The sequence below is a fragment of the Nomascus leucogenys genome, chromosome 7b, assembly GCF_006542625.1.
Source record: "Nomascus leucogenys isolate Asia chromosome 7b, Asia_NLE_v1, whole genome shotgun sequence".
Lineage (NCBI taxonomy): Eukaryota > Metazoa > Chordata > Mammalia > Primates > Hylobatidae > Nomascus > Nomascus leucogenys.
Window position 1 is genome coordinate 106,774,700 of NC_044387.1, and position 25,211 is coordinate 106,799,910.

A 25,211-nucleotide genomic window follows, 5' to 3' on the forward strand; every position below is an offset into this window, starting at 1 on the left:
TGCAGTCTTCAGCAAATTGCTCTCACTAATTGTATTTCTGGGTGTCTTGCTTTTTTAATATGTTTTACTTGTAAAGCCACCTGGACCTGCTGATTTCTCTGTACAAACAATTTTGACTATAGAGTCAGTCATTTTCATGGCAAAAATACTTGTCTTAATAGAATATCTAAAGACAGCAAGAGGTTAAAAATATTTTTCTGCAGAGAGGAATTGAATTTTCTTCTGCTGGGAGCCAGGGAGCATGTCTGACGTAGAGCCACTTCAGTGCCTTTGTGGGGTCCCACTCCCCTGACCGTGGCCCTGCTGCCTCTGGATTGCTGCTGGCATCTGGCCCTCAGGGAAACCAAGCTTTTCTGTGAATAATACCTAGTGAATGATATTTTATGTGAATAATACCTAGTGAATGATACCCTTCTGTGAATAATACCTAGTGATTGATAGATACTTTTATGTGAATAATACCTACTGAATAATAGTTTATGTGACTAATACTTAGTACTTAGGGCCCTGATTTTAATTCAAGTTATTACAATAAAAATATATTTTCTTTATTTTGTAATTGCCCCCTTTGATATTTCTCTGATTTCCGGTGAGCTCAGAAATGCACAAAAGAAAAATACACATGTTGTATGGAGGACGTAGATGTTTTTCAGTGAATGGACTCTTTAGAATATCCAGCCTGACCTTCTGCCAAAAATAAACATCCCCAGACTGGCTCGTAGGTAGGCACTTGGCATTATTCACGGCTCCCAATTCCTAACAACAGCAACAACAACAAATTTTGCAACGCGCAACGCTGAGCGTGATGAAGGGTAGCTGAGAAGCATTCCCTTTCATTTAGAGATAATCACAGTCTTAAACAAAGATCTTTATTTAAGATAGGCAGTGATTAAGCCACCCCTTGCAATGCCACTGCCCCCAAGTTTTCTACGCATCTACCACTCAGAGTGGCGCAATGGAAATATCTCAATGCAACAGCAATACTATGGAATGCTTACCACATGTAGGCACTGTATGCAGTCACATGATTCCTATTGATGCATATGCTTACTTGCATTCACTGGAAGGACTGCCTTGCTATCAATATTGAATTCCAGTGAGGCCTGAGTGCGGCAAGCGTGCCCAACTTGGACTGGCCAAGCTGCGGTTTGTGATCGTGCTCCCACCTTTCCAAGCCATCTGCCCACCCTTATTTATGAATATCTGGGCATGACTCTCAAGCATGTTTCCAAGGGCCCCTGTCACTCACCACTCTTGAATGTGAGAACTGTGCCTTGTGCATCACTCTGTCAACCAACTAGCCTGGTACATGTTTGCCGTACTGAACTCTTCAGATGGGGCTGGGAGTAAAGGACATAACTTATCCCCTTTCTGCGTAAGCTTGGCCATTTATGATGTTTCAAATAAAAAATAACGTGGTTCTATCTACTAATTTGTAGCTTGGTTTACATTAATACACACGTACATTCACACACACACACTCAGAGTCCATCAAATTAGTGGAAATATCCAAAGTTTATTTGGGGGAGTATCACTCATAGGAAATACATAGACGCAGCCTAATTAACATGCAGGCTTGTGTTTGCCCTGATTTTATATTTCATGCACGTAGAGTCTGGATTCCATTCTATCTAGTATGTGAAAAAGTTTTCACCATTTAATCTTTTTCAAATAACAAACATTTCTTGTGAACTTACAAATGTATACTATGCTGTTATGTTTAGCAATACAACAAAAAGAAAGGGACTAGGTACCAGCCCTACAGGAACTCTGATTCTCCTTTACGAATTAGATAAACAGGTTGGGCACAGTGGCTCACGCCTGTAATCCCAACACTCTGGGAGGCCGAGGTGGGTGGATCACAAGGTCAGGAGTTCGAGACCAGCCTGACCAACATAGTGAAACCCCATCTCTACTAAAATACAAAAATTAGCCAGATATGGTGGTGGGCACCTGTAATCCGAGATACTTGGGAGGCTGAGGCAGGACAATTGCTTGAACCTGGCGGGTGGAGGTTTCAGTGGGCCGAGATTGCACCACTGCACTCCAGCCTGGGCAACAGGGCAAGACTCTGTCTCCAAAAACAAAAACAAAAACAAAACAAAACAAAACAAAGAATTAGATAAACAGTTGCAGGAGTGTAAAAACTGCTTCGAAATACGTACATACAAAGAATCAGGACAGTAACTAAGAGTGATTACTTCTGCCTCAGTCAGGAAAGAATTAACAGGAGTAATTCTAGTTGAGCCAGATAGGAGTTTTCCAGGAGGAGCACAAGATGAACATGTCACACAGAGGGAACAGCATGATGTAGTGGAATTGCAATGAGAAAAGCATGACTTCACATTCTGGACTTCTCACTCTCCAGTTTTTGGTTAACAATCACTTTCCTTTGAGAGAATCATTTCTTCTTTGCAAATTAGGCACAATTACTTATCTCAAACATAGCATAGGATTGACTGAGATAAATTATGAAGTGCTTAGCACAGCATGTCACTCTTAAAAGTCTGTCAAGTGGTGGTAGTTATAATTTGCAAAGACAAATAAGTCATATGCAGGAGGCTGAGGCAGGAGGATCACTTTGGCCAGGAGTTAAAGACCAGCCTGGGCAACATAGCAAGACCCTGTCTCTACAAAAAATGAAAAAAATAGCCTGGCATGGTGGCTCACACCTGTAATCCCAGCACTTCAGGAGGCTGAGGAAAGACTGCTTGAGCCCAGGAGATCGAGGCTGCCATAAGCTGCGATCACATCACTGCACTCTAGCCTGGGTGACAGAACAAGAACCTGTCTCTTAAAAAAATAAAACAAATTAGTCATGAGCAAGAAATAAAATGTTGGTCAATAATTTTTAAAATATTTTCCAGTGAAGTCCAAAGTGTCCAGAGTCTCATTCCTCCTTGTCTATTTACCATCTGTATTTGCTCTGACTTTGAAAAGGTCTTTGAATAAATTGAAGAGTTTGAAGATGGTGAAGAGAAAAATGTTTTCCCCAACTTTACTTTTTTAAATTAAACTTTTTGTTTTGAGATAATGGTAAGTTCACATGTAGTTTTAAGAAACAACACAGGGAGATTCCAGGTACTCTAGTAAGCTTTCCCCAATGGTAACACTGTGCAAAACTACAGTAGAATAGCACAACCAGGATATCAACATGGACGCAGTGGAGACACAGAACATTCCCAAGACCACAAGCATCTCTCATGTGGCCCTGACCTTCTGCCAAAAATAAACATCTCCAGACTGGCTCTTAGGTAGGCACTTGGCATTATTCACGGCTCCCAATTCCTAACAACAACGACAACAACAACAAATTTTGCAACGCTGAGCGTGATGAAGGGTAGCTGAGAAGCATTCCCTTTCATTTAGAGATAATCACAGTTTTAAAGAAAGATCTTTATTTAAGATCGGCAGTGATTAAGCCACCCCTTGCAATGCCACCGCCCCCCAAGTTATAACCTACCCCGCTGTCCACCTGTCCCCACCCCTCCCGAACCCTGACAACCACTAATCTAGCCTCCATTTCTATCATTTTGTCATTTCAAGAATGTTACGTAAATGGAATCATCTAGCACGGGAACCTTTTGGGTCTGGCTTCCCCCTCCCTCACTCGTGGTTCCCTGAAGATTCAGCCAGGTTCTTTAATGCATTGGTGGTTCATTCCTTTTGATTGCTGGGTAGTGCTGTATGACACGGATGTACCACAGTGTAACCATTCACTTGTTGAAGGACAACTGGGTTATTTCCAGTTTTTGTCTCTTATGAATCAAGTTGCTATAAACATCCAGGTAGGTTTTGTATAAACAACAGTCTTCATCTCTCTGGGATGAATGCCCAAAAGAGTAATTGCTAGGTCATATGACTGTGTGTGTGTGTGTGTGTGTGTGTGTGTGTGTCTGTATTTAAGAAACTGCCAAACTGTTTCAAACTCTTTTCCGAGTGGCTGTAGCAGCTTACATTCCCACCAGCTCTGCGTGAGTGGTCAACTGTCTCTGCATCCTTGCTAGCTTTTGGTGTCCTTTTTTTTTTTTTTTTTGTAGCCATTTTAACAGGTATATAGTGATGCCGGGTGATTTTACTTTACACTTCTCTAATGACTAACTTATTGAGGATCTTTTCATATGCTTATTTGCCATCTGTAAAATGTCCGTTTATGTCTTTTGCCAATTTTCTAATTGGATTTTTGGTTTTTACTGTGGGGTTTTCAGAGTTCCTTTTATGTTCTAGCTATTATTTCTTTGCTGTATATGTGTTTTGCGAATATTTTCTCCCACTCTCTAATTTGCTTTTTCCCCAACTTTTCAGGATCACTGGCAAAGCAAGCAAAAGTTTTAGTTTTGATGAAGTTCAATTTTCAATTTTTCCTTTCATGTCCTGTGCTTTTGGTATCGTCTCTTTGCTTAGTCCTAGATCTTGAAGATTTCCTTAAGTTTTTTTTCTAAAAATTTGCACATCTACATTTTACATTCAAGTCTATGATTCATTAACTTTGTATAAGATGTGAGAATAGATCAAGGTACATTGTTTTTGCCTATGGATATCCAGTTGCTCCAAAAATCAGTTAGGCATATTTATGAACGTCGTTTTTTTTTTTAGTTCACTATTCTGTTCTGTTTATTTACATGTCTATCCCTTTGCCAATACCACAGCCTTGATTACTGTAGCTATATGAAGTCTTGAAATTGGGTAGACTGATTCTTCTCACTTTATTCTTCATTTTAAAAACTGTTTTTATTATTTCTGTTATTTGCTTTTTCATAGAAATTTTACAGTGATCTTACCTGTATGAATAAAAATTGTTCTGGTCTTTTGATAGGAATCATAACAAACCTGCACATCAATTTGGGAAGAATAAATATCTTTACTCTGTTGAGTCTTTCAATCTATGAACACAGAATGTCTTTCCATTTATCTAGATCTTTATTTCTTCATCAGTATTCTATAGTTGTCAGCACATATAAATGTTTTCTAGATTTACATCTAAGTATTTCATTTTTTGAGTGGTTGTAAATGGTGCTTTCTATCTTAATTTTTGGTGTCCATGTATTCATTGCCAGTGTATGGAAATACAATTTATTCTTTATCTTGTTGAATTCACTTATTCACCAAAATATCACATCTTATAGAAAATTAGCTCAAAATGAGTCACGAACTTATATGTAAAAGGTAGATGTGTAAATTTTTAGAAAAAGAAAATTACGGAAATCCTCAGAATTTAGGGGTAAGCCTAAAGAGTTCTTTGAATTGATACCAAAAGCACAGTACATACAAGGAAAATGGAAAAATCGGAATTCATCAAAACTAAAACTTGTGCTTTGCAAAAGATCTCGAAAAGAGAAAAAAAAATTATGGCATGGAAGAAAATATTTGCAAATACATATACAAAAAACTATGAACGTTTTTTGGTTATGGTTTTTGTTTTTGCTTTTCAATTACTTGAAATTTTCTTTGCAGAAAGTCACGTCACCTGTAAATAAGGGCAGGTTTACTGCTTCCTTTTCAATCTGTATGTCTTCTTTTCTACTTTATGTCTTATTCTGCTCCCTTTTCAATCTGTTTGTCTTCTTTTCTACTTTATGTCTTACTCTGCTGACTAGAACTTCTCGTACTGTGTTGAATAAGAGTGATGAGAGTAGGTGTGCTTGTTTTGTTTCTCTTCTTGGGGGAAAATTCAGCCTTTCAACACTGACTACAATATTTACTGTAGGCGTTTTGTAGATGTCCTTTAATCAAGTTGAGGAAGCTCTGTATATGTTCTGAAAATTTTCTTTTTTTATTTTAGATATTTTTATTTCTCCAAATTTGTTATTTATCAGGAGTGACTGAAATAAAAAATATAATTGAGTCCTATCATCATTATCACGGAAATGGCTTTAAGATTTCTCTTAAAGTATCTGGTCAGATAAATACTATTGCCTCCAATTTTCAACCAGGAAACAGTTGCCACTGATAAATTGACAGTCAGGAGTCTGTCAAGAATGCTCAAGATATGTTACACAATACAACATGCCTGTTCACAGGGTGAAGCTTCCTAGGAAATAACTTACGTGTACTTCTGATTTCATCATACAAGACAAGCACAAATGCACCACCCATGCCTCTGAGAACACTGGACCATGCACCCTTGAAAAAAGCTCTGTCTCCTTCATCACGAGCAATCTTCCTCCAGCAGCGAAGCGTGCCTGTGTACATGATGTCAGTTGCACCCTGACTGCATCATCATTCTGTGGCGAACAGTGTCAAATGGATAGGAAGTCAACCCAGCAACGGCAGTGACAGACTGTGCGATCGTCCAGCTGATGACATGTGAGTGTTCCTGGAATCTGGAAGCATTCTCCTTGCAGTGTCATAGACACCGAAGCAGGCAGCTCAATAGATGATAATACCCTGCACAGACCCGTTAGAGCCTTGGTACAGGCCTTTAATCCCATCGGATTTGTAGAGCTTAACCAGGCAGTCACCAAGGCCTTGGAATTCCCTTTCAGCTCCAGATTTACCCACAACAGCTGCTAGACGGGTACGGGCAAAATCAAGAGGGTATACAAAACATAAGGATGTGGCCCCAGGGGCACCACCTGATGCCAGACTCCCTGCAAAATTGTGCCAAAACTGGACCCTTTTGTCCACACCTCCCCAGGAAGATCTGCTTGTATTTATCTTTGAAGGCAAAGTTGAGAGCATGGGTAGGGAAGTATCTGATGACACTGGCCAGGTTACCGTGCCAGAAGGACAGGACTCCTGCTCCTTGGGAATACAGACCACGCAGTCTACAATGCCCTTGTATTGCTTATCTGCGGTGATCTGCTTGCTGGCACTCTGCATCTGCAGCAGCAGCTGGACCCCGCCGTGGGTACTACTGACGTCTTGGAGATGGCTGCGGTCACTCCACCTGCCAGGAAGTCCTTAGCAAAGACACAGCAGCATCTGTCATGTTGAAAGGAAGAGGAGGCAGGCGGCTGTGGGACAGGACTGGGCAGGAATGAGCTTTGACTCTGGGGCTGCAGGGTGGAAATTTTCACTATGAATAAGTACAAAAATATTATAAAGTGTTTATTCTGCCTTGATTTGATATGTTATTTTTCTTTTTTAGTCTATATTAATATGGTGGATAGTTACTGATTGACTTTTGAATATTGAACCAGCCTTGCATCCCTGGAATAAACCCTCTTTGATCATAGTCTATAATTTGTTTTGTATATATTTTTTTCTTTTTCTTTTATTTTCAAGACAGAGTCTCACTCTGTCGCCCAGGCTGGAGTGCAGTGGCGCGATCTCAGCTCAGTGCAACCTCCACCTCCTGGGTTCAAGCAATTCCCCTGCCTCAGCCTCCAAAGTAGCTAGGATTACAGGCCCGCACCAGCACATCCCGCCATTTTTTTTTTTTTTTTGTATTTTTGATAGAGACAGGGTTTCACCATGCTGGCCGGGCTGGTTTCAAATACCTGACCTCAAGTGATCCACTCACCTCCACCTCTCAGAGTGTTGGGATTACAGGCACGAGCCACTGCACCCGGCCTGTTTCTTATATTGTTGAATTCTAATTGCTAATATTTTGTTAAGGATTTTTGCTTGTATTCTTATGAGGAATGTTCATCTGTAGTTTTCTTTTTTCTCTGTCTTCATCTGGTTTTTGTATCACAGTAATACTCGTTTCATAAAATAAATGGAAAAGTATTCCTTCTTGTCTTATTTGCTGAAAGAGATTGTGTACAATTTTTGGTAATTCTCTTTTAATGTTTGATAGAATTTTCCAGTGCAACCCTCTGTGCCTGGGAATTTCTTTTTTGTAATTTTTAAAAGTATGAATTCAATTTTCTTAATAGTTGCATTTTGTTTTATATTGGGTGTTGGGGTCGTGTGGGGTTTTTTTGTGGAATTAGTCCATTTTTGTCTATGTTGTCAAATTTATGTAAATAGGGCTATTTGTAATGGCCTTTTATTATCTTTTTGATGTCTCAAGAGTCTGTAATGGTAGTACATGTTTCCTTCTTAATAGTAATATTTTGCCTCCCCTCTCTTTTTGTCTTTGTCTATTTTGCTAGAGGTTTATCGGTTGTGTTGGTCTTTTCAAATAACCAGTTCTTTGATTAATTTCTCCATTTTTTTATGTTTTCTATTTTACTGAGTTTTCTTTTTATTATTTGATTCCTTCAGCTTGCTTTACTGATTTGAGACTTTTTCTCTTTACTAATATATTAATATTATTAGGTTGGTGCAAAAATATTTGTGGTTTTTGCCATTGAAAGTAATGTTAAATTTTTTTTTTCTCAGCATTCCTTTAGCAATGTCCCACAAATTTTGGTCTGTTGTATTTTCATTTAGTTCTATCTATTTTTAAATTTTGCTTTAAGACTTTCTCTTCAACCCATAAATTATTTAGAAGTGTATTGTTTAGTTTCCAAGTGTTTGGAGAGCTTCCTTTATCTCTCTATTTTTTATTTCTAGTGATTGCATTGTGGTCAGAGAATATCCTCTGCATAATCCAAATTATTTAAAATTTGTTGAGTTTTTTTTTATGGCCAAAGATATGGTCTATCCTTGTGTATGCTCCAAACAAACCTTGTGTATGTAGGGTTTGTTCTCTTGGGAAGAATGTGTATACTGCTGTCGTTGGGTGCAGTGTTCTATACATGTAAATTAGACCCTGTTGGTTGGTGATATTGTTAAATTCTTCTATATTCCCACTGATTTTCTGTCTAGTTGTTCTCCCAACTGTTGAGAGAAGGGAATTGAAGTCTCCAACTATAATTGCGGATACTTCTATTTCTCCTTTCAGTTCTGTCAGTTTTCACATCACACATTTTGCAGCTTTATTGTTTGGTGCATTCAAAGTTAGTATGGCTATATCTTCTTGCTGAAAGACATTTATAATTTATCATTATAAAATGTCCTTCTTTGTCTCTGGTAATTTTCTTTGCTCTGAGGTTTGTTTCATCTAATATTAGTATAGCCAATCCTTTCTTCTCTTTGATTACTGTCTGTTTGATATACCTTTCTCCATCCTTTTACCTTCAACCTGCTTGTACCACATTTGAAATGAGTTTCTTGAAGAACACATGTATTTGGGCCATGTTTCTTAATATATGCTACCAATCTCTATATTTTAATTGTTGTATTTAGATCATTTATATTTAATGTCATGATTGATATGTTAGGGTTTAGAACTGCCAGTTTGTATTTTGTTTTCCCCTTGTTCTGTTTTTTTGTTTTGTTTTGCACTCTGTTTGCTTTTTCATGATTTTTTGTGAGTTTTTGAACATTTTTTAGAATTCCATTTTGATTTATCTATGATGTTTTTTAGTGTTTCTCTTTGTATAGCCTATTTAGTGGTTGTTTTAGGTATTACAATATATACATAACATTAGAATCTACTGATGTGATTATTTCATCAGTTTGAGTGAAGTATAAAAACCTTATCTTCCTTTATGTCCCTGTATTCCTCCAATTTTTTATTTTTGTTTATTATTTATACTTATTTTTTGAGGTGGAGTCTCACTGTGTCACCCAGGCTGGTGTGCAGTGGTGCAATCTTGGCTCATTGCAACCTCCACCTCCTGGGTTTAAGCGATTCTCCTGCCTCAGCCTCCTGAGTAGCTGGGACTACAGGCACACACCACTATGCCTGGCTAATTTTTGTATTTTTAGTAGAGATGGGGTTTTACCATATTGGTTAGGCTGGTCTTAAACTCTTGACCTCATGATCCACCCGCCTCAGCCTCCCAAAGTGCTGGGATTATAGGCATGAGCCACCATGCCCAGCCTTCCACAATTTTTTAATATAATTTTAAACATTTTCTCTATGTATATTTAGAGCCATATCAAAGTAGTTCTATATTTTTTTGTTGTTGTTGAGATGGAGTCTCACTCTGTCTCCCAGGCTGGAGTGCAGTGGCACAATCTCGGCTCACTGCAACCTCCCCCTACTGGGTTCAAGTGATCATCCTACTTCAGCCTCCTGAGTAGCTAGGGTTACAGGCATGTGCCACCATACCAAGCTAATTTTTGTATTTTTAGTAGAGACAGGGTTATGCCATGCTGGCCAGGCTGGTCGTCTCAAACTCCTGACCTCAGGTGACCTGCCCACCTTGGCCTCCCAAAGTGCTGGGATTACAGGCATGAGTCACCATGCCCAGCCAATTCTATAATTTTTGTTTCAGCTGTCAAACATAATTTAGGCAACTCAAGAGTAGAAGGAAAGCCTACTGTATTTCCCCATATATTTGCTTCCAGTGTCCTTTTTTCTTTTCTGATGTTCCATGTTCTTTTGTTGTTGTTGTTTTGTTTTGGGTGTTTTGGCTTTTCTTTTTGTCTAAGAGAAGTTCCTTTAGCTATTCTTTAAAAGTTTATCTCCTAGCAACAAATTCTGTTTATTTTCATTAACCTGAGATTGTCTTGATTTCAGTTTATTGCTGAAGGATATTTTGATTGGGTATAAGATTCTGGGTTGACAATTCTCTTCTTCCAGCAGTTGAAAAATATTATACCACTTCTTTCTGCCTTCTATGGTTTCTGATAAGAAACCTTTTTAATGTGATAATTTCCCTATAAGTAAAGTGTTGTTTTTCTCTGACTGCTTTTTAGATGTCTCCTTTTCTTCATATTTTTTAATTTTAATTACAGTTTGACTTGGTGTGGATTTGTTTAGGATTTGTTCATCTTCTTGAACTGATAGATTTATGTCTTTTGCAAAATTTAGAAAGTTTTTAGCCACTATTTCTTCAAATATTTTTCAGCTCTTCTCTATTTCTCCTCTCTTCTATGACTCAAATAACAATTATGTTAGTTCTTTTGTTACAGGCCTCTCTTGGAGGCTGTTTGCATTTTCTTTTCAGTCACTTTCTCTCTGTTGTTCAGATTGAGTAATTTCCGTCATCTTATTTACCAGTTTACTGATGTATTTTCTCTGTTCCCTCCATTCTGCTACTGGGCTCATCCACTGAGCTTCATATTTTGGTTATTGTATTTTTGAGTTCTAATATTTTCATTTGATGCTGCTTTATATCTTCAACTTATTTGCCAAGATTTTATAATTTTGCTAAATACCTCTATTTTAATTTATTTCAAGTGGGTTTGCAATTGCTTGTTGAAACATTTTTATCACGCTGCATTAAAATTTTTGTCAGATAATTTTAACATCTCTGTCACCTTGGTGTTGGCATCTATAGGATCTCTTTTTTCATTTAGTTTGAGATCCCCCTAGTCCTTCATATGACAAGTTACTTTCAATTAAAATGTGGACATTTTTGTATTATGCTATGAGCTCCTGGATTTTGTTTAAGCCTTCTGTCTTAACTGGCTTTTCCTGACACTATTCTGGCAGAAAAAATGTGGAGGGTGCTGTCTAGTTACTGCCAAGTGGAGGTGGAAGTCCCAGGTTCCTCATTTGGTCTTCACTGGCATCTGAGAGAGGGTTTCTTGTAATTCTGAGTGGGGCTAGAAGTTCTAGCTCTATGCCTGATCTCCACTGACATCACAGCGATCTCATTACACTGGGATGATGGGTAAGTCCTGACTTTCCACTAGGCTTCCTCTGATGCCACCCAAGTGTAGGGGTTCTTAGGGGAGTGAGGAATCTCATGACTGCAGAGTATGGGTGGAAGTCAGTTTGCTTGCATGGTCTCCATTGACACTGGGAGGAAGGGTGGAATGAGGTAACACTCCTGTTACTGACTAGTTATTATGAAAGTCTTAGCTTCTTACTTGGCCTTCTCTGATATCACCCTGGCATTGTGTTGTACCTTGGTGCATTTTCACAAAGGTGGAAGTCTAGGTGCCCCTATGCAGCCTTTGCTGGACTAGGTGGGGATAAGGCCAATTTTTTTTTCTGTGATGTCTGCTTTGAGTTGAGGCTTTAGAGGCTCACCTCATTTTATCACAGTGCTTTGTATTATTGCACTTTGCATAATTTTTTAAATTTATTTTTATTTATTTTTTTACAAATTAAAGATTTGTGGCAGTCCTAGGTTGAGCGAGTCCATCAGCACTATTTTCCAAAAGCATGTGCTCACTTTGTGTCTTTGTTACATTTGGATAATTCTTGCAGTATTTCAAACTCTTTGATTAATATTATAACTGTTATGGTGATCTGTTATCAGTGATTTTTGATGATACTATTGTAATTGTTTTGGAGCAACATGAACCATGCCCATATAAGACAGCAAAATTAATAGATAAATGTTGTGCATCTTCTGACATCTCCACTGACCTGCCTTCTCCCATCTCTCTCCCTTTTCTCAGGCCTTCCTATTTCCTGTTAATAATCTTACAATGACCTCTAAATGTTCAAGTGAAAGAAAGAGTCACACATCTCTCACTTTAAATCAAAAGCAAGAAATAATTAAGCTTACTGAGGATGGCATGTCAAAAGCTGACATTGGCTTAAAGCTAGGTCTCTTGCACCAAACAGTCAGCCAAGTTGTGAATGCAAAGGAAAAGTTCTTGACAGAAATGAAAGTGCTATTCCAGTGAACATATGAATGATAAAACCGTCTGGATAAAAGATCAAACCAGCCATAACATTCCCTTAAGCCAAAGCCTAATCCAGAGAAAGGCTATAACTCTCTTTGATTCTATGAAGGCTGAGAGAGCTGAGGAAGCTGCCGAAGAAAAATTTGTAGTTAGCAGAGGTTGGATCATGAGGTTTAAGGAAAGAAGTGATCTCCATAATATAAAAGTGCAAGGTAAAGCTGCAAGTGCTGATGGTGAAGCTGCAGCAAGATATCCAGAAGATCTAGTTAAGATACTTGATTAAGGTGGCTACACTAAATAACATACATTTAGGGTAGACAAAACAGACTTCTACTGGAAGAAGATGCCATCAGGACTTTGATAGCTGGAGAGGAGAAGTCAATGCCTGACTTCGAAGACACGAACTTCAAAGGACCTGCAACTCTTGTTATGGGCTAATGTGGCTGGTGACTTTAAGTTGAAGCCAATGCTCATTTAACCATTCCAAAAATCCTTAAGAATTAGGCTGACTCTACTCTGCTTGTGCTCTAGATATGGATTACAGCCTGCACGACAGCACATCTTTTTACAGCATGGTTTACTGAATATTTTAAGCCCTCTATTGAGAACTATTGCTCGGGAAAAAACCAAGATTATTTTCCTAATATTTGTGCTGTTTGACAATGCAATGGTCACTCAAAAGCTCTTGTGGAGACATACAAAAAGATTAATGTTGTTTTACTGCTAACACAACATCCATTATGCACCCCGATGAAGGAGTAATTTCAACTTTCAAGTCTTATTATTTAAGAAATCTATCGTTAGGCTGTAGCTACCATAGACAGTGATTCTTCTGATAGATTAGGGAAAATTAAATTTAACAATTTCTGGGAAGGATTCACCATTCCTTTTAATGCCATTAAAAGCACTTATGATTCTTGGAAGGAGGTCAGAATATAAACACTAACAAAAATTTGAAAGAAGTTGATTCCAATCTTCATGAATGACTTTGAGGAGTTTAAGACTTCAGTGCAGGACGTCACTGCAGATGTGATGGAAATAGCAAGAGAACTGGAGTTAGAAGTGGAGCCTGAAGTTCTGACTGAATTGCTGCTATCTCATGATAAATCTTGAACAAATGAGAAGTTCCTTCATATGCATGAACAAAGAAAGTGGTTTCTTGAGATGGAAGTTACTCCTGGTGAAGATGCTGTGAACATTGTTGAAATGACAACAAAGAATTTAGAATATTGCACAAGTTTAGTTGATAAAGCAGAAGCAGAGTTTGAGAGGATTAACTCAATTTTGAGAGAATCTTTACTCTGGGTAAAATGCTATAAATAGCAACTCATGCTACAGAGAAATCTTTCATGAAAAGAAGAGCTGATCAGTGTGACAAACTTCATCGTTGTTTTATTTTTGAAAATCGCCACAGCCACCCCAATCTTTAGCAACCACCACACTGATCAGCCAGCAGCCGTCAACGTGGAGGCAAGACCCTCCACCAGCAAAAAGATTATGACTCACCAAAGACTCAGATGATCATTGGCGTTTTTCAGCAATAAAATGTTTTTAAATTATGGCCTGTACATAGATTTTTTAGACATAATGCTATTGCACACTTAATAGACTATTGTATTGTGTAAACATAACTTTTAAATACACTAGAAACAAAGAAATGCATGTGACTGTCTTTATTGTGATACTTGCTTTCGTGTGGTTGTCTAGAACCGAACCCACAACATCTCTGAGGTACGCATGCATCACTTCAAAATACTGTCTTGTTGGTTTGTTCGTTTTTCTTTAGCTAGACGAGCATTTTTATCTGCGTTTTTCCCCCTACGCATGTGCAGTTTGCCAGCTTCTTCAATACCACAGCTGAAATACATGAGGCAAAAGGAAACACCAGGAACTCACCACCATGTCAGTTCTGTTTTTGTCTGGCTTTATTTTTATTTAGTAGCTGAAAAATGTAATCAATGTCTATTCCTAGAAATACTCTCTTCACTTGGCTTCTTAAAACACATATGCCCCTGGTTTTCCCCCTACCTCACTGGCTGATTCTCTTCTTCATTTCGTTTCTTTCTTTTCTTCCAGACTCATAAGTACTGACATGTTCCTGTATCCAGAGCTTGATCCTCTTTTCTTCATATTTTTCTCCACTCTAAAGCTGGCTGCATATTAAAATCACGGGAACGTGGCAGGGTGCGGTGGCTCATGCCTGTAATCCCAGCACTTTGGGAGGCCGAGGAGGGCGGATCACGAGGTCAGGAGATCGAGACCATCCTGGCTAATAACGGTGAAACCCCATCTCTACTAAAAATACAAAAAATTAGCCGGGCGTGGTGGCGGGCGCCTGTAGTTCCAGCTACTCGGGAGGCTGAGGCAGGAGAATGGTGTGAACCCCGGGAGGCAGAGCTTGCAGTGAGCCGAGATCGCACCACTGCACTCCAGCCTGGGTGACAGAGCGAGACTCCATCTCAAAATAAATAAATAAATAAATAAATAAATAAATAAATAAAAATAAATAAATAAATAAAAATAAATAAATAAAAATCACGGGAACGTTAAGATGCAAACATGTATGTCTCTAATTTTAGGCAGTCTTAGTTAATTCTCATATGTTCCCAAGGCTAAAAACAACTATTAGCAACAGGTTTTTCTAATTTTTAAAGAAACTATTTATTTCTTTTTCTGTTTTTTAAAAAGCTTTTATGTTTATCAAGATTATATATGAACCCACTTTAAAGAATGAGATGGTTCTTTAAGTTTTGTTAATCAAAGAAAAATATATATTCTGGATAGTAACTGCCCTTTATATACATAGTTTCCAAGTATTTCCTCCCATTCGGTAGGTTCTCTTTTTTTTTCTTTTTTATTATTATTATTATTATTATTATTATTATTATTATATTATACTTTAAGTTTTAGGGTACATGTGCACAATGTGCAGGTTTGTTACTTATGTATCCATGTGCCATGTTGGTTTGCTGCACCCATTAACTCGTCATTTAGCATTAGGTGTATCTCCTAATGCTGTCCCTCCCCCTCCTCCACCCCGCAACAGCCCGGGTGTGATGTTCCCCTTCCTGTGTCCATGTGTTCTCATTGTTCAATTCCCACCTATGAGTGACAACATGCGGTGTTTGGTTTTTTGTCCTTGAGATAGTTTACTGAGAATGATGGTTTCCAGTTTCATCCATGTCCCTACAAAGGACATGAACTCATCATTTTTTATGGCTGCATAGTATTCCATGGTGTGTATGTGCCACATTTTCTTAATCCAGTCTATCATTGTTGGACATTTGGGTTGGTTCCAAGTCTTTGCTATTGTGAATAGTGCTGCAATAAACATACGTGTGCATGTGTCTTTATAGCAGCATGATTTATAGTCCTTTGGGTATATACCCAGTAATGGGATGGCTGGGTCAAACGGTATTTCTAGTTCTAGATCCCTGAGGAATTGCCACACTGACTTCTGTAGGTTCTCTTTACTCTGTTGTTTATTTCCTTTACTGGAGAGAAGCATTTTAATTTCATATAACCCTGTTTGTCTATTTTTGCTTTGGTTTTTGTTGCTTGTGCTTTTGAGGTCTTCTCCAAAATAATCCATGCCCAGACCCACATTATGAAGCATTTCCCCTATTTTTTCCTGAGTAGTTTTATAGCTTCTAATCTTACATGTAAGTCTTTAATCCATTTTGAGTTGATTTTTGTAAATTGTGAGAGATAAGGGGTCTCTTTCATTCTTCTTCTAGTGGATATCTAGTGTTCCCAGCACCTTTTATTAAAGATACTGTTCTTTCCCCAGTGTGTGTTCTTGGCACCTTTGTCAAAAATCAGTTGGCTGTAAATGTGTGAGTTCATGTCTGGGTTCTCTATTCTGTTCCATTGGCCTACGTGTCTGTTTTTATGTTAATACCATGTTGTTTTGGTTATGAATGCTTTGTAGTATATTTGAAATCAGGTAGTGTGAAGCCTCCAGCATTCTTCTTTTCACTCAGGATTGCCTTGTCTATTCTGGGTCTTTTGTAGCTCCATATGAATTTTAGGATTGTTTTTTCTATTTCTGTGAAGAATGTCATTGGCATTTTGATAGGGATTGCATTAAATTTGTTGATTGCTTTGGGTAATATGGTCATTTTAACAATATGAATTCTTCCCATTCATGAACATGGATGTCTTTCCATTATACCTCTTCAATTTTTTTTATCAGTGTTTTATAGTTTTCCTTGTAAAGCTCTTTCACCACCTTGGTTAAATTTATTTCTAGGTATTTTATTTTATGTTTTGTAGTTATTGTAAATGGAACTGCCTTTAACTTTTCTGTCATCTTTTGGAATTCCTCTTATTCAGATGATATATCTTCTGCTCTGACTCTTTAATTTTTATATCACTTCTGTTTCTTATTATTATTCTTTCTATTCTATTTAGAGACTTTTTTATCAATTTTACTTTTCAAGCCTATTGTACTTTTATTTATGCTGTAATCTTAAGTTCTAAGAGATCTTTTTAATTTCCACATTTCCTCCTTTTCATCTCATTCTGCTCTTGATTCATGAATGCAACATCTTATCACTACAAATATATAAATAACAACGTATTTTTATAACAGTTTATTATTTAGATTTACTTTTTTTCTGCATAATTTCTGTTACTTTTTATTCCAGGTTGCTTTTTAGCTGTTAATTTGCTTTGTTTGCTGTTTATCTTTGCTGTTAAAGGCCTTCCTCAGATGTCAGTGACCTTGGGTTATCTGATCATGTATAGTGAGAAATGAACAATGTGACTGTAAGTTCTTGTCAGTGCGATTGTATGGTGTTGGAAGCATGTTCTGGGGATATCCTGGTGTTGGAAATAATCCGATGGTTTTTTCCCCCTTTTGTGCTAGTCATGTTCCCTGGAGAAGATTCCCTGCATATTCTACCGGAGGTGAAACGTGGAAGCTGAGTGGCGAGAGGGGCTGGAGAGAGCACTGGCATTCAGGGTGCATGCGTGTCCTCACTTCACCCTTTAGTTTTTGACTCAGTCCTTAGGCCTCCACTGTGCCTTTTGTACTTTAAGGAGAAATTTTTAAGGAGAGACCTCTCTGCCTCTTCTTTTATGCTCCCGTGGAGTATAAAACTTCCTCTTTTATAGCCATGGAGTGGGGAAGTTGCTAAGTGATGTTAAATGGGGAATATGAGCTACATTTCTAGCTAAAGAGCTTTACAAATCCACCTCCTTCCTGTCTCTACTAAAATACAAAACATTAGCTGGGCGTGCTGGCACACACCTGTAATCACAGCTACTTCAGGAGGCTGAGGCAGAAGAATTGCTTGAACCTGGGAGGTGGAGCTTGCAGTGAGCTGAGATCGTGCCACTGCGCTCCAGCCTGGGTGACAGCGAGACTCCGTCAAAAAAAAAAAAAAAATCCATCTCCTGTATGTTAGCTTGCTTCCTTGCTTCCTTTTACTTCTACTTCAGCGATACTTGGTGCCACCCATTTCTGAGTCTCTTGGAAATTCTGGGGTTTAAATGAGATTAGTTTTTAGCTTTCTCCTGATGGTTTAGAATTTGGATTTCTGGAGTTTCCTAAGTAGGATCATCTCCCGCTTACTTGTCACCTGCATAAATGTGCTGTTTTTCTCTTCTCTTACTCTCTCTATCCTCCTGGCTTCATTTTTTAAAATTACTTTTACTGACATTTGATAGAGTTTCAGTGTTGCAAGGGAGCAAAGTTAGTTGCTTGAGTTCAATCTGCCATAGCTGTGGAATTCTACATTCTAAATCTTTTCTTTGGTGGGACACGGGCTCAGGGTTGAAGAGTAGAAAAGAGAGAGAACAGGCGATGCTGACTGAGTTTTGGGTTTGGGGGAATGTGAGAGAGTGAGACTGGAGAGGAAGAGGAGATGCTGAAAGTTACATGGAGAAAGGTGGGTGGATGTTTCCATGACCTCCACTTAGGAGTCTGCACTTCCTTATTAGTCTCCGATATTTCAGTCCTGCTTAGTGACCTTTAAGATTGCCCTATTTTTTCACTGGAAGTTGAGTGAGGACAGAGGCAGCTGCCAGCAATATTCACTGTGGCCCCACCTAAGCGTACTGCCTGGGTCACTGTACCCACCTCCGTTTCATCACGGGAAGGGTTCTGAGAACAACACATGAAGGCAGCCTTCCAGGTCAGAAGCAGGCCGACCAGTTTCATTCTCACGCTCAAGTGTGCCAAGGACTTTGATTCCTGCTGTTCATGCCTTTGGAAAAATATTGCCCAAGCCTCCTGATAACCGCCTGCACTCCTGAATAGGTATTTGTTTGGAGAAGGGTAGGACTTCAGCTAAAGCCTTTAAGATGTGCTATTTGCTTGACTTAGGATAATCGATAGACACTGTCTATTGCCAACTTCATATTCTTACGATGTGAGTGTTTTTTTTCCTTTGTAAGTCACCTCAAATCCTAATGGAACAGGAGGTATATTAAGTACTCAAATGAATTAAACATAATCGATTTCCTCAGTTTAGATTATTTGCTATTTTTGGTTCATCAATTTTCTTGGGACTGGAATTTAAATGACTGGTAGGTAAATCATCCTTCACCTTATATTATCTATTGATAAGTAATGATTAGGTTGGCATATGTCACTACACCAAGGTACATACTGGAAGTAATCTGTTACTTGCAAAATGTGAAAGCAAGCTAATTTCAGGTCATTAATTGTATTGAAAGTCCTGTTTGTGTCCACATTTGGTGAGTTAAATACAAATTAATTAGAAACATATGGACAAAATTCTTCTTGTAACAGGGACAGACTTAAAAATGAGAATATATGAACTTGATAAGAGATTGAGTTTAGGCAATACATAATTTAATAGTTTAAATTATTTAATAAAAGCCACAATATCACTGAATGCACCCACATGAATTCCTATAATTTAATATTGAGAATGGGGGTCATATATTTTACTAAATATATATTAGTAAACCATGCACTGAACATCAAAACTTCCATAAGAGTAGAAGAGGGCAACATCAAGTTTAACATAAACAGAATACTTGGGTAAGGTGCCATCCTTCAAGACAACAGCAATAGCACTCAGAGCACAAGATGCAGAAAGGTGGGAGATGAGAGAGAGAAGAGGCTGTGCAAACTGAGTTTTGAGATTCTGGAATCTTCAAAAGAGGGAGCCTAGAGATAGAGGGAAAAGGCTAAAGTTTGTTAGCACTGTGGAGAAAGCTAGAGTGCAAAGTTCTGCACCCATTGCCTAGGAGTTTGCATTTTCTTATTAGAATCCAAATTTGGGGTCTTTGATACCTCTATCAACAAGGATGTGATGTCCTGTGAAGGTACAGAGACCTGCCAGAGGTGATTTACATCGGGCCAGATCTGTTGCTGGCCCTTTAAACGAAGACGCCCATCTTAGTCATCTCTGGCTGCTATAACAAAAATAACACTGACTGGGTGGCTTAACCAACAGACACTTATTTCTCACAATTCTGGAGTCTGGAAGTCTGGGATCAGGGTGCCAGCATGGCCAAGTTCTATGAGGGCCCTCTTCTGGGTTGCAGACTGCTCACTTCCTGTGGTATTGTCACATGGCAGAAAGAGAGCCGGCTAGCTTGTAAGGGCACTAGTCCCAATCCACCCTCATGGCCTCATTACTTCCCAAAGACCCCACCTCCACGTACCATCATATTGGGAATTAAATTTCCATATATGAATTTGGGGGAGACACATTCAGTCCTAACAGCCACCTTCCTGGGAGGGTGAGCACTAAGGCCGGGTGAGAGCCCAGCATGTGAGGCCGGGTGACAGCACAGCATGGGCCCAACTATGCACCCAGGACTGTCTTCTCACGGGTCTCTCACCCGCTTGTGTCTGCTTTGTGTGTCTGGCATTTTATTCCTGGGCTCTCAATATCCATCCATTCTGGAGAGCCATTTGATCCAGTGAATTCACCAACTTCAGCTTCTATGTAAGCTCTTCACCCCATACTGGATCAGTTTGGTGGACTCAAACCCAATGAGGTCACAAAGCTTGCCAAAAGTTCACTTTTATTGCAGCAAAATATGTAGATATTACTTATGGCATGCAGATCAGCTACACTGGGTAGGCGGAGGAATTCCCAGGGTTCTAAACCCTATTCAGGAACACTTCTGGGCACTCAGCAGTAACAGACAGGACCCACCGAAACGGACGGGTCATCTTGCCTAGGGAGCTGCCCACGTTCAGTCCTCTAGAGCTACTGCTCTGATAGCAGGCTGTTTATTACTCTTATAAGGTAACAAGAAACAGCTCAAACCATACACACACACAAACACAACCATGATTATATGACTCATACACACAGGTATTTAGCCATTTGAATCGGTCCCTCTTAAACACTCATCTTTAGGCTGGGCACGGTGGCTCATGCCTGTAATCCCAGCACTTTGGGAGGCTGTGGTGGGAGGATCACTCGAAGCCAGGAGCTCAAGACCAGCCTGGGCAACATGGTGAGACCCCATCTCTGTAAAAATATAGAAAAATTAGCTGCATGTGGTGGCATGCCCCTGTAGCCCGAGCTACTTAGGGGGCGGAGGTGGGAGGGCCGCTTGAGCCTGGGAGATCAAGGCTGCGCTGAAGTATGATTGAACCACTGCTCTCTAGCCTGGGCAGCAGAGCAAGATCCTATCTCCAAAAAAAAAAAAACAATAATCTTTAGTTGTTCCCTAATTTATATCTCATTATACCCCCTTGATTTTAACATCACTAAACTATGAGAAAGAGACACTTTTTCCGCCAATCCATTGTCTGATGAATATTTCATTGCCTCCCCATGAGACCCTCCTGATTGGTGAGAAAAATTTAAACAAGCAGCTCACAAGCCACCAGGATGGGAAACTCCCAAAATCCTTCCCAGACAAGATCCAGGGGAGAGAGGCTGCCTGGCACTTCAGACATTCATGTCATTGCATTGCTTTTTAAAGCTGGAGCTCCAAGAAAAAGATAATAATAACAAAATAACTAATTTTTTGATTGACAAATAAAAATTGTATTTACGGTTTCTCTTCTACATATAATGCTATTTCCTACCCTTCTGTTTTTTGTTTTGTTTTGTTTTGTTTTTTTTGAGACGGAGTCTGGCTCTGTCACCCAGGCTGGAGTGCAGCGGCGCAATCTCGGCTCACTGCAAGCTCCGCCTCCCGGGTTCACGCCATTCTCCTGCCTCAGCCGCCCGAATAGTTGAGACTACAGGCGCCCGCCACCACGCCCGGCTAATTTTTTGTATTTTTAGTAGAGACAGGGTTTCACCGTGTTAGCCAGGATGGTCTCGATCTTCTGACCTCGTGATCCGCCCGCCTTGGCCTCCTAAAGTGCTGGGATTACAGGCGTGAGCCACCGTTCCCAGCCCCTTCTGTTTATGTTTGGGAAACTCCTAAGCACCATTCTAAACTCAGCACAAATCTTAACCACTTCGGTTACAATTTCCTCTGGGCACGATTATGCACTCACTTCTATGTCTTCCTGTAGCATTTCCTTTCTATAGTGCAGGATTTACTGGCTTATCCCTACCTTTTCAGATATTTAACTTCCCTTCCAGATGGTGGGATCTCACAGGGAAGTTACTTTGGTCCTCCCTTTACACTCAGCAGCAAACACATAAAAGGCTCTTTAAAATGTTGAATGAATAAACATGGGACACATCATTGATCCTCTACGTTTCCCCAGCATCCCACCCAAAAACAGATTCACAGTACAAAGAAGGGAACAGATTCCTCAAATTCACCAAAAGAACGTATGTATCTAGAACAGTCAACTTAGGAAGGTGTTTGCAGCACATCATGTATCTCCAGCCCTGGCTTGGTAGTCAGTTTGGTTTTTTGTTTTGTTTTTTGTTTTTGTTTTTTGAGACGGAGTCTCGCTCTGTCGCCCGGGCTGGAGTGCAATGGCACAATCTCGGCTCACTGCAACCTCCACCTCGCAGGTTCAAGTGATTCTCCTGCCTCAGCCTCCCGAGTAGCTGGGATGACAGGCACCCACCACAACACCCAGCTAATTTTTGTTTTTTTAGTAGAGATGGGGTTTCACCAGGTTGGCCAGGCTGGTCTCGAACTCTTGACCTCACGTGATCCACGTGCCTCAGCCTCCCAAAGTGCTGGGATTACAGGCATGAGCCGCCTCACCTGGCCGCCGGTTTGTTTTTTTATTTTCTGTTTTATTCCTGGAAACTGGAGAGGTCGAATGATCTAATGTGAATCCTGCGTCCCTAACACTTAAGACACCTTGGTCCTAAGCACACAATAAAGAATAAGAAAAATAATGCAAATGAAAAGTCATCTTCATTTCTTCTTACCCCCAATATTTAATTTTTTATTACTATAAAATGGAATATTGTTCTGGTTAGATGAGATTTTCGTACATTGTAACCAAATTTCTTACAAGTGTATGTCATTTTTAAGATTACAGTCGTATTTAATAATATTGCATTTTACCCAATGAACAGGTAAAATAGAGGAACTTTATTATAGAATGATTACCTCATATGAGAACTATGACTAACCACACTGTCCTTTTGGATATTTACATCTGAAGTATGCTCTTTGAGGTGATTCAAATATTACAAAACCCTTTGTAATGGGTTGTATTTTATACAAAATGTTTGTTTTTTTCTGAGAGCAGTCGGGTTGAATTTCAAAGGATTACAGTACAAGAAAATGTAACTTTTTTTTTCTTACAAAACTATCATGAAGATTTACTTAAATTGACCTTATTTGTAGTTTATCCTGATCTCGAGCAATGGTGATTTTAATACTTTGCTGCATTCAGGTCAAAACAGGTGGACCTTAAACAGTTGACTTGTGATGGCATTTGTGCTCTGATAGTAACAGCTGGTTGCTTTGTAGTTCAAATGAATTTCACATCCCAGCTAATGGCTCTTTGTTCTCAGACAGGAAAAGGTCTGTAACCCTTTTCTCCCTCCTCGGGAACACCTGAAGCAAGCTTGACCCTAAGCAGACCTCCTTGCAAACATCCACTGTTAAACTGGGGTCTTTCAGGGGTTTCCATGTACCAATTACTCATCGAGAAATGCTTTTAGCAAGCACGATATTCCTGGTCTGTCTGGCACAGATTGTTTATTGTCAACAAACCTGTGATTTGTTGCAGCTGCGTTGAAGAATGAATGTTGGAAATCTCACCAGAAAGAGCTCTGTGACACAGAAGATGAACAAGCTGAGAGAACCCCAAGCTCAGTGGCAGCTTTGTACTATCCTATCCCCAGCACTACACTCTACCTCGGAAGCCAAAACTCCTCCTGGCAGAGAAGGGCACTCAGGAAGCCACGTTGGATGGGCTGGGGAACTCCTAGATACGGATGCTGCACATGCTATTACTTTATCATATATAATCTACTAATTATCAATAACAGTCTGTATCATATACAATCCACTAGTTATCAATAACAGTCTGTTAAGATAATAACATCATCATTGTCATCATGGCTGTGACAATGGAGCAGTCTGCCCTCTCCCTCCCCATCTCCACGATCATCCATATTCACGGAACACACATCTAACTGCATTATTATTTTCATTCTGAACATCAGTATGAGGGGTATGTATTCCATTGCCTTCCTATCTATGTACCAGGCGCTGGGCATTGAGAGGTATACAGACCTTGGTTCTACCCTTTATGATCTAAAACAGCTGAAAGTATTGACATAAGGATACTAAAAACTAAATAGAGGCTGGGTGTGGTGGCTCACGTCTATAATCCCAGCACTTTGGGAGGCCGAGGCAGATGGATCACCTGAGGTTGGGAGTTCGAGACCAGCCTGGCCAACATGGCAAAACTCCGTCTCTACTGAAAATACAAATATTAGCCGGGCGTAGTGGCAGGCGTCTATAGTCCCAGCTACTCTGGAGGCTGAGACAGGAGAATCGCTTGAACCTGGGAGTCGGAGGCTGCACTGAGCCGAGATTGTGCCCCTGCACTCCAGCCTGGGTGACAGAGTGAGATTCCGTCTCAATAAAAAAAGAAAAAAAGAAAAGAAAAAAAAAAACTAAAAAGATATAATTTATTGACATTACAGATATAATTTAATTTTAACTATTAAGAGCACAATCAGGACAATTCTGCTTTCCATATCCATTTCTTGTCTCTCCTGGCACCCTGAAAGATTGCATGCTCCAGTTATGTGGGGCCATGCACCCGGTTTGTAGTCAGTGGAATGAGGACAGAAATAACACTACACTGTAGAGAAGGCAAGAGGAGGCAAGCCTCGCCTCTGTTGAGGGTATTCTGAGATCTCAGGGTGCCCAGCTCTTAAGTGGAGCAGGGATAAATCCATAGTGCTGGACGTGACATGTATTTCATCTAAGTCTGATTGACAATTAAGGATTTTGTGTTCATTTGATTTAAAGTCACAGAAAAATCCACCCTTCAATTGTCTTCACACAAAGGAATGGCTCTAATTGCACATCTGACTGGAAAATTGTAATGCTGGGATATGGCACTCTTACCACTGTGTGGACGCGGGCACCCTGGAGCTGGTTCTCCGCTCTGCGATTACCTGGCTCTCTTTGGATTCTACTAAGCATGGAAGAAGTTACTTAGAGCGAATACTTTACATTTACTAGTAAGATAGCTGCACAGGCTGGGACTTTTCTGACAACAGTAATGATCTCATTAGTTATTTTAATAGTTTAAATAGTGCCTTGGAGAGTAAGAAGATCTACTGTTAAGGGAAGAACAAACACAGCTGAGTTGTCTCATTAATGAATTGAGCCGCTCATTAGCTAATCTT

At 39.5% G+C, this 25,211-nt stretch overlaps 1 pseudogene; it reads right to left on the reverse strand.

Moving 5' to 3' along the window:
* Positions 1-3,268: 3,268 nt before the first annotated feature.
* On the reverse strand, positions 3,269-6,931 carry LOC100603218 (annotated as a pseudogene).
* Between the last annotated feature and the right edge of the window lie 18,280 nt (positions 6,932-25,211).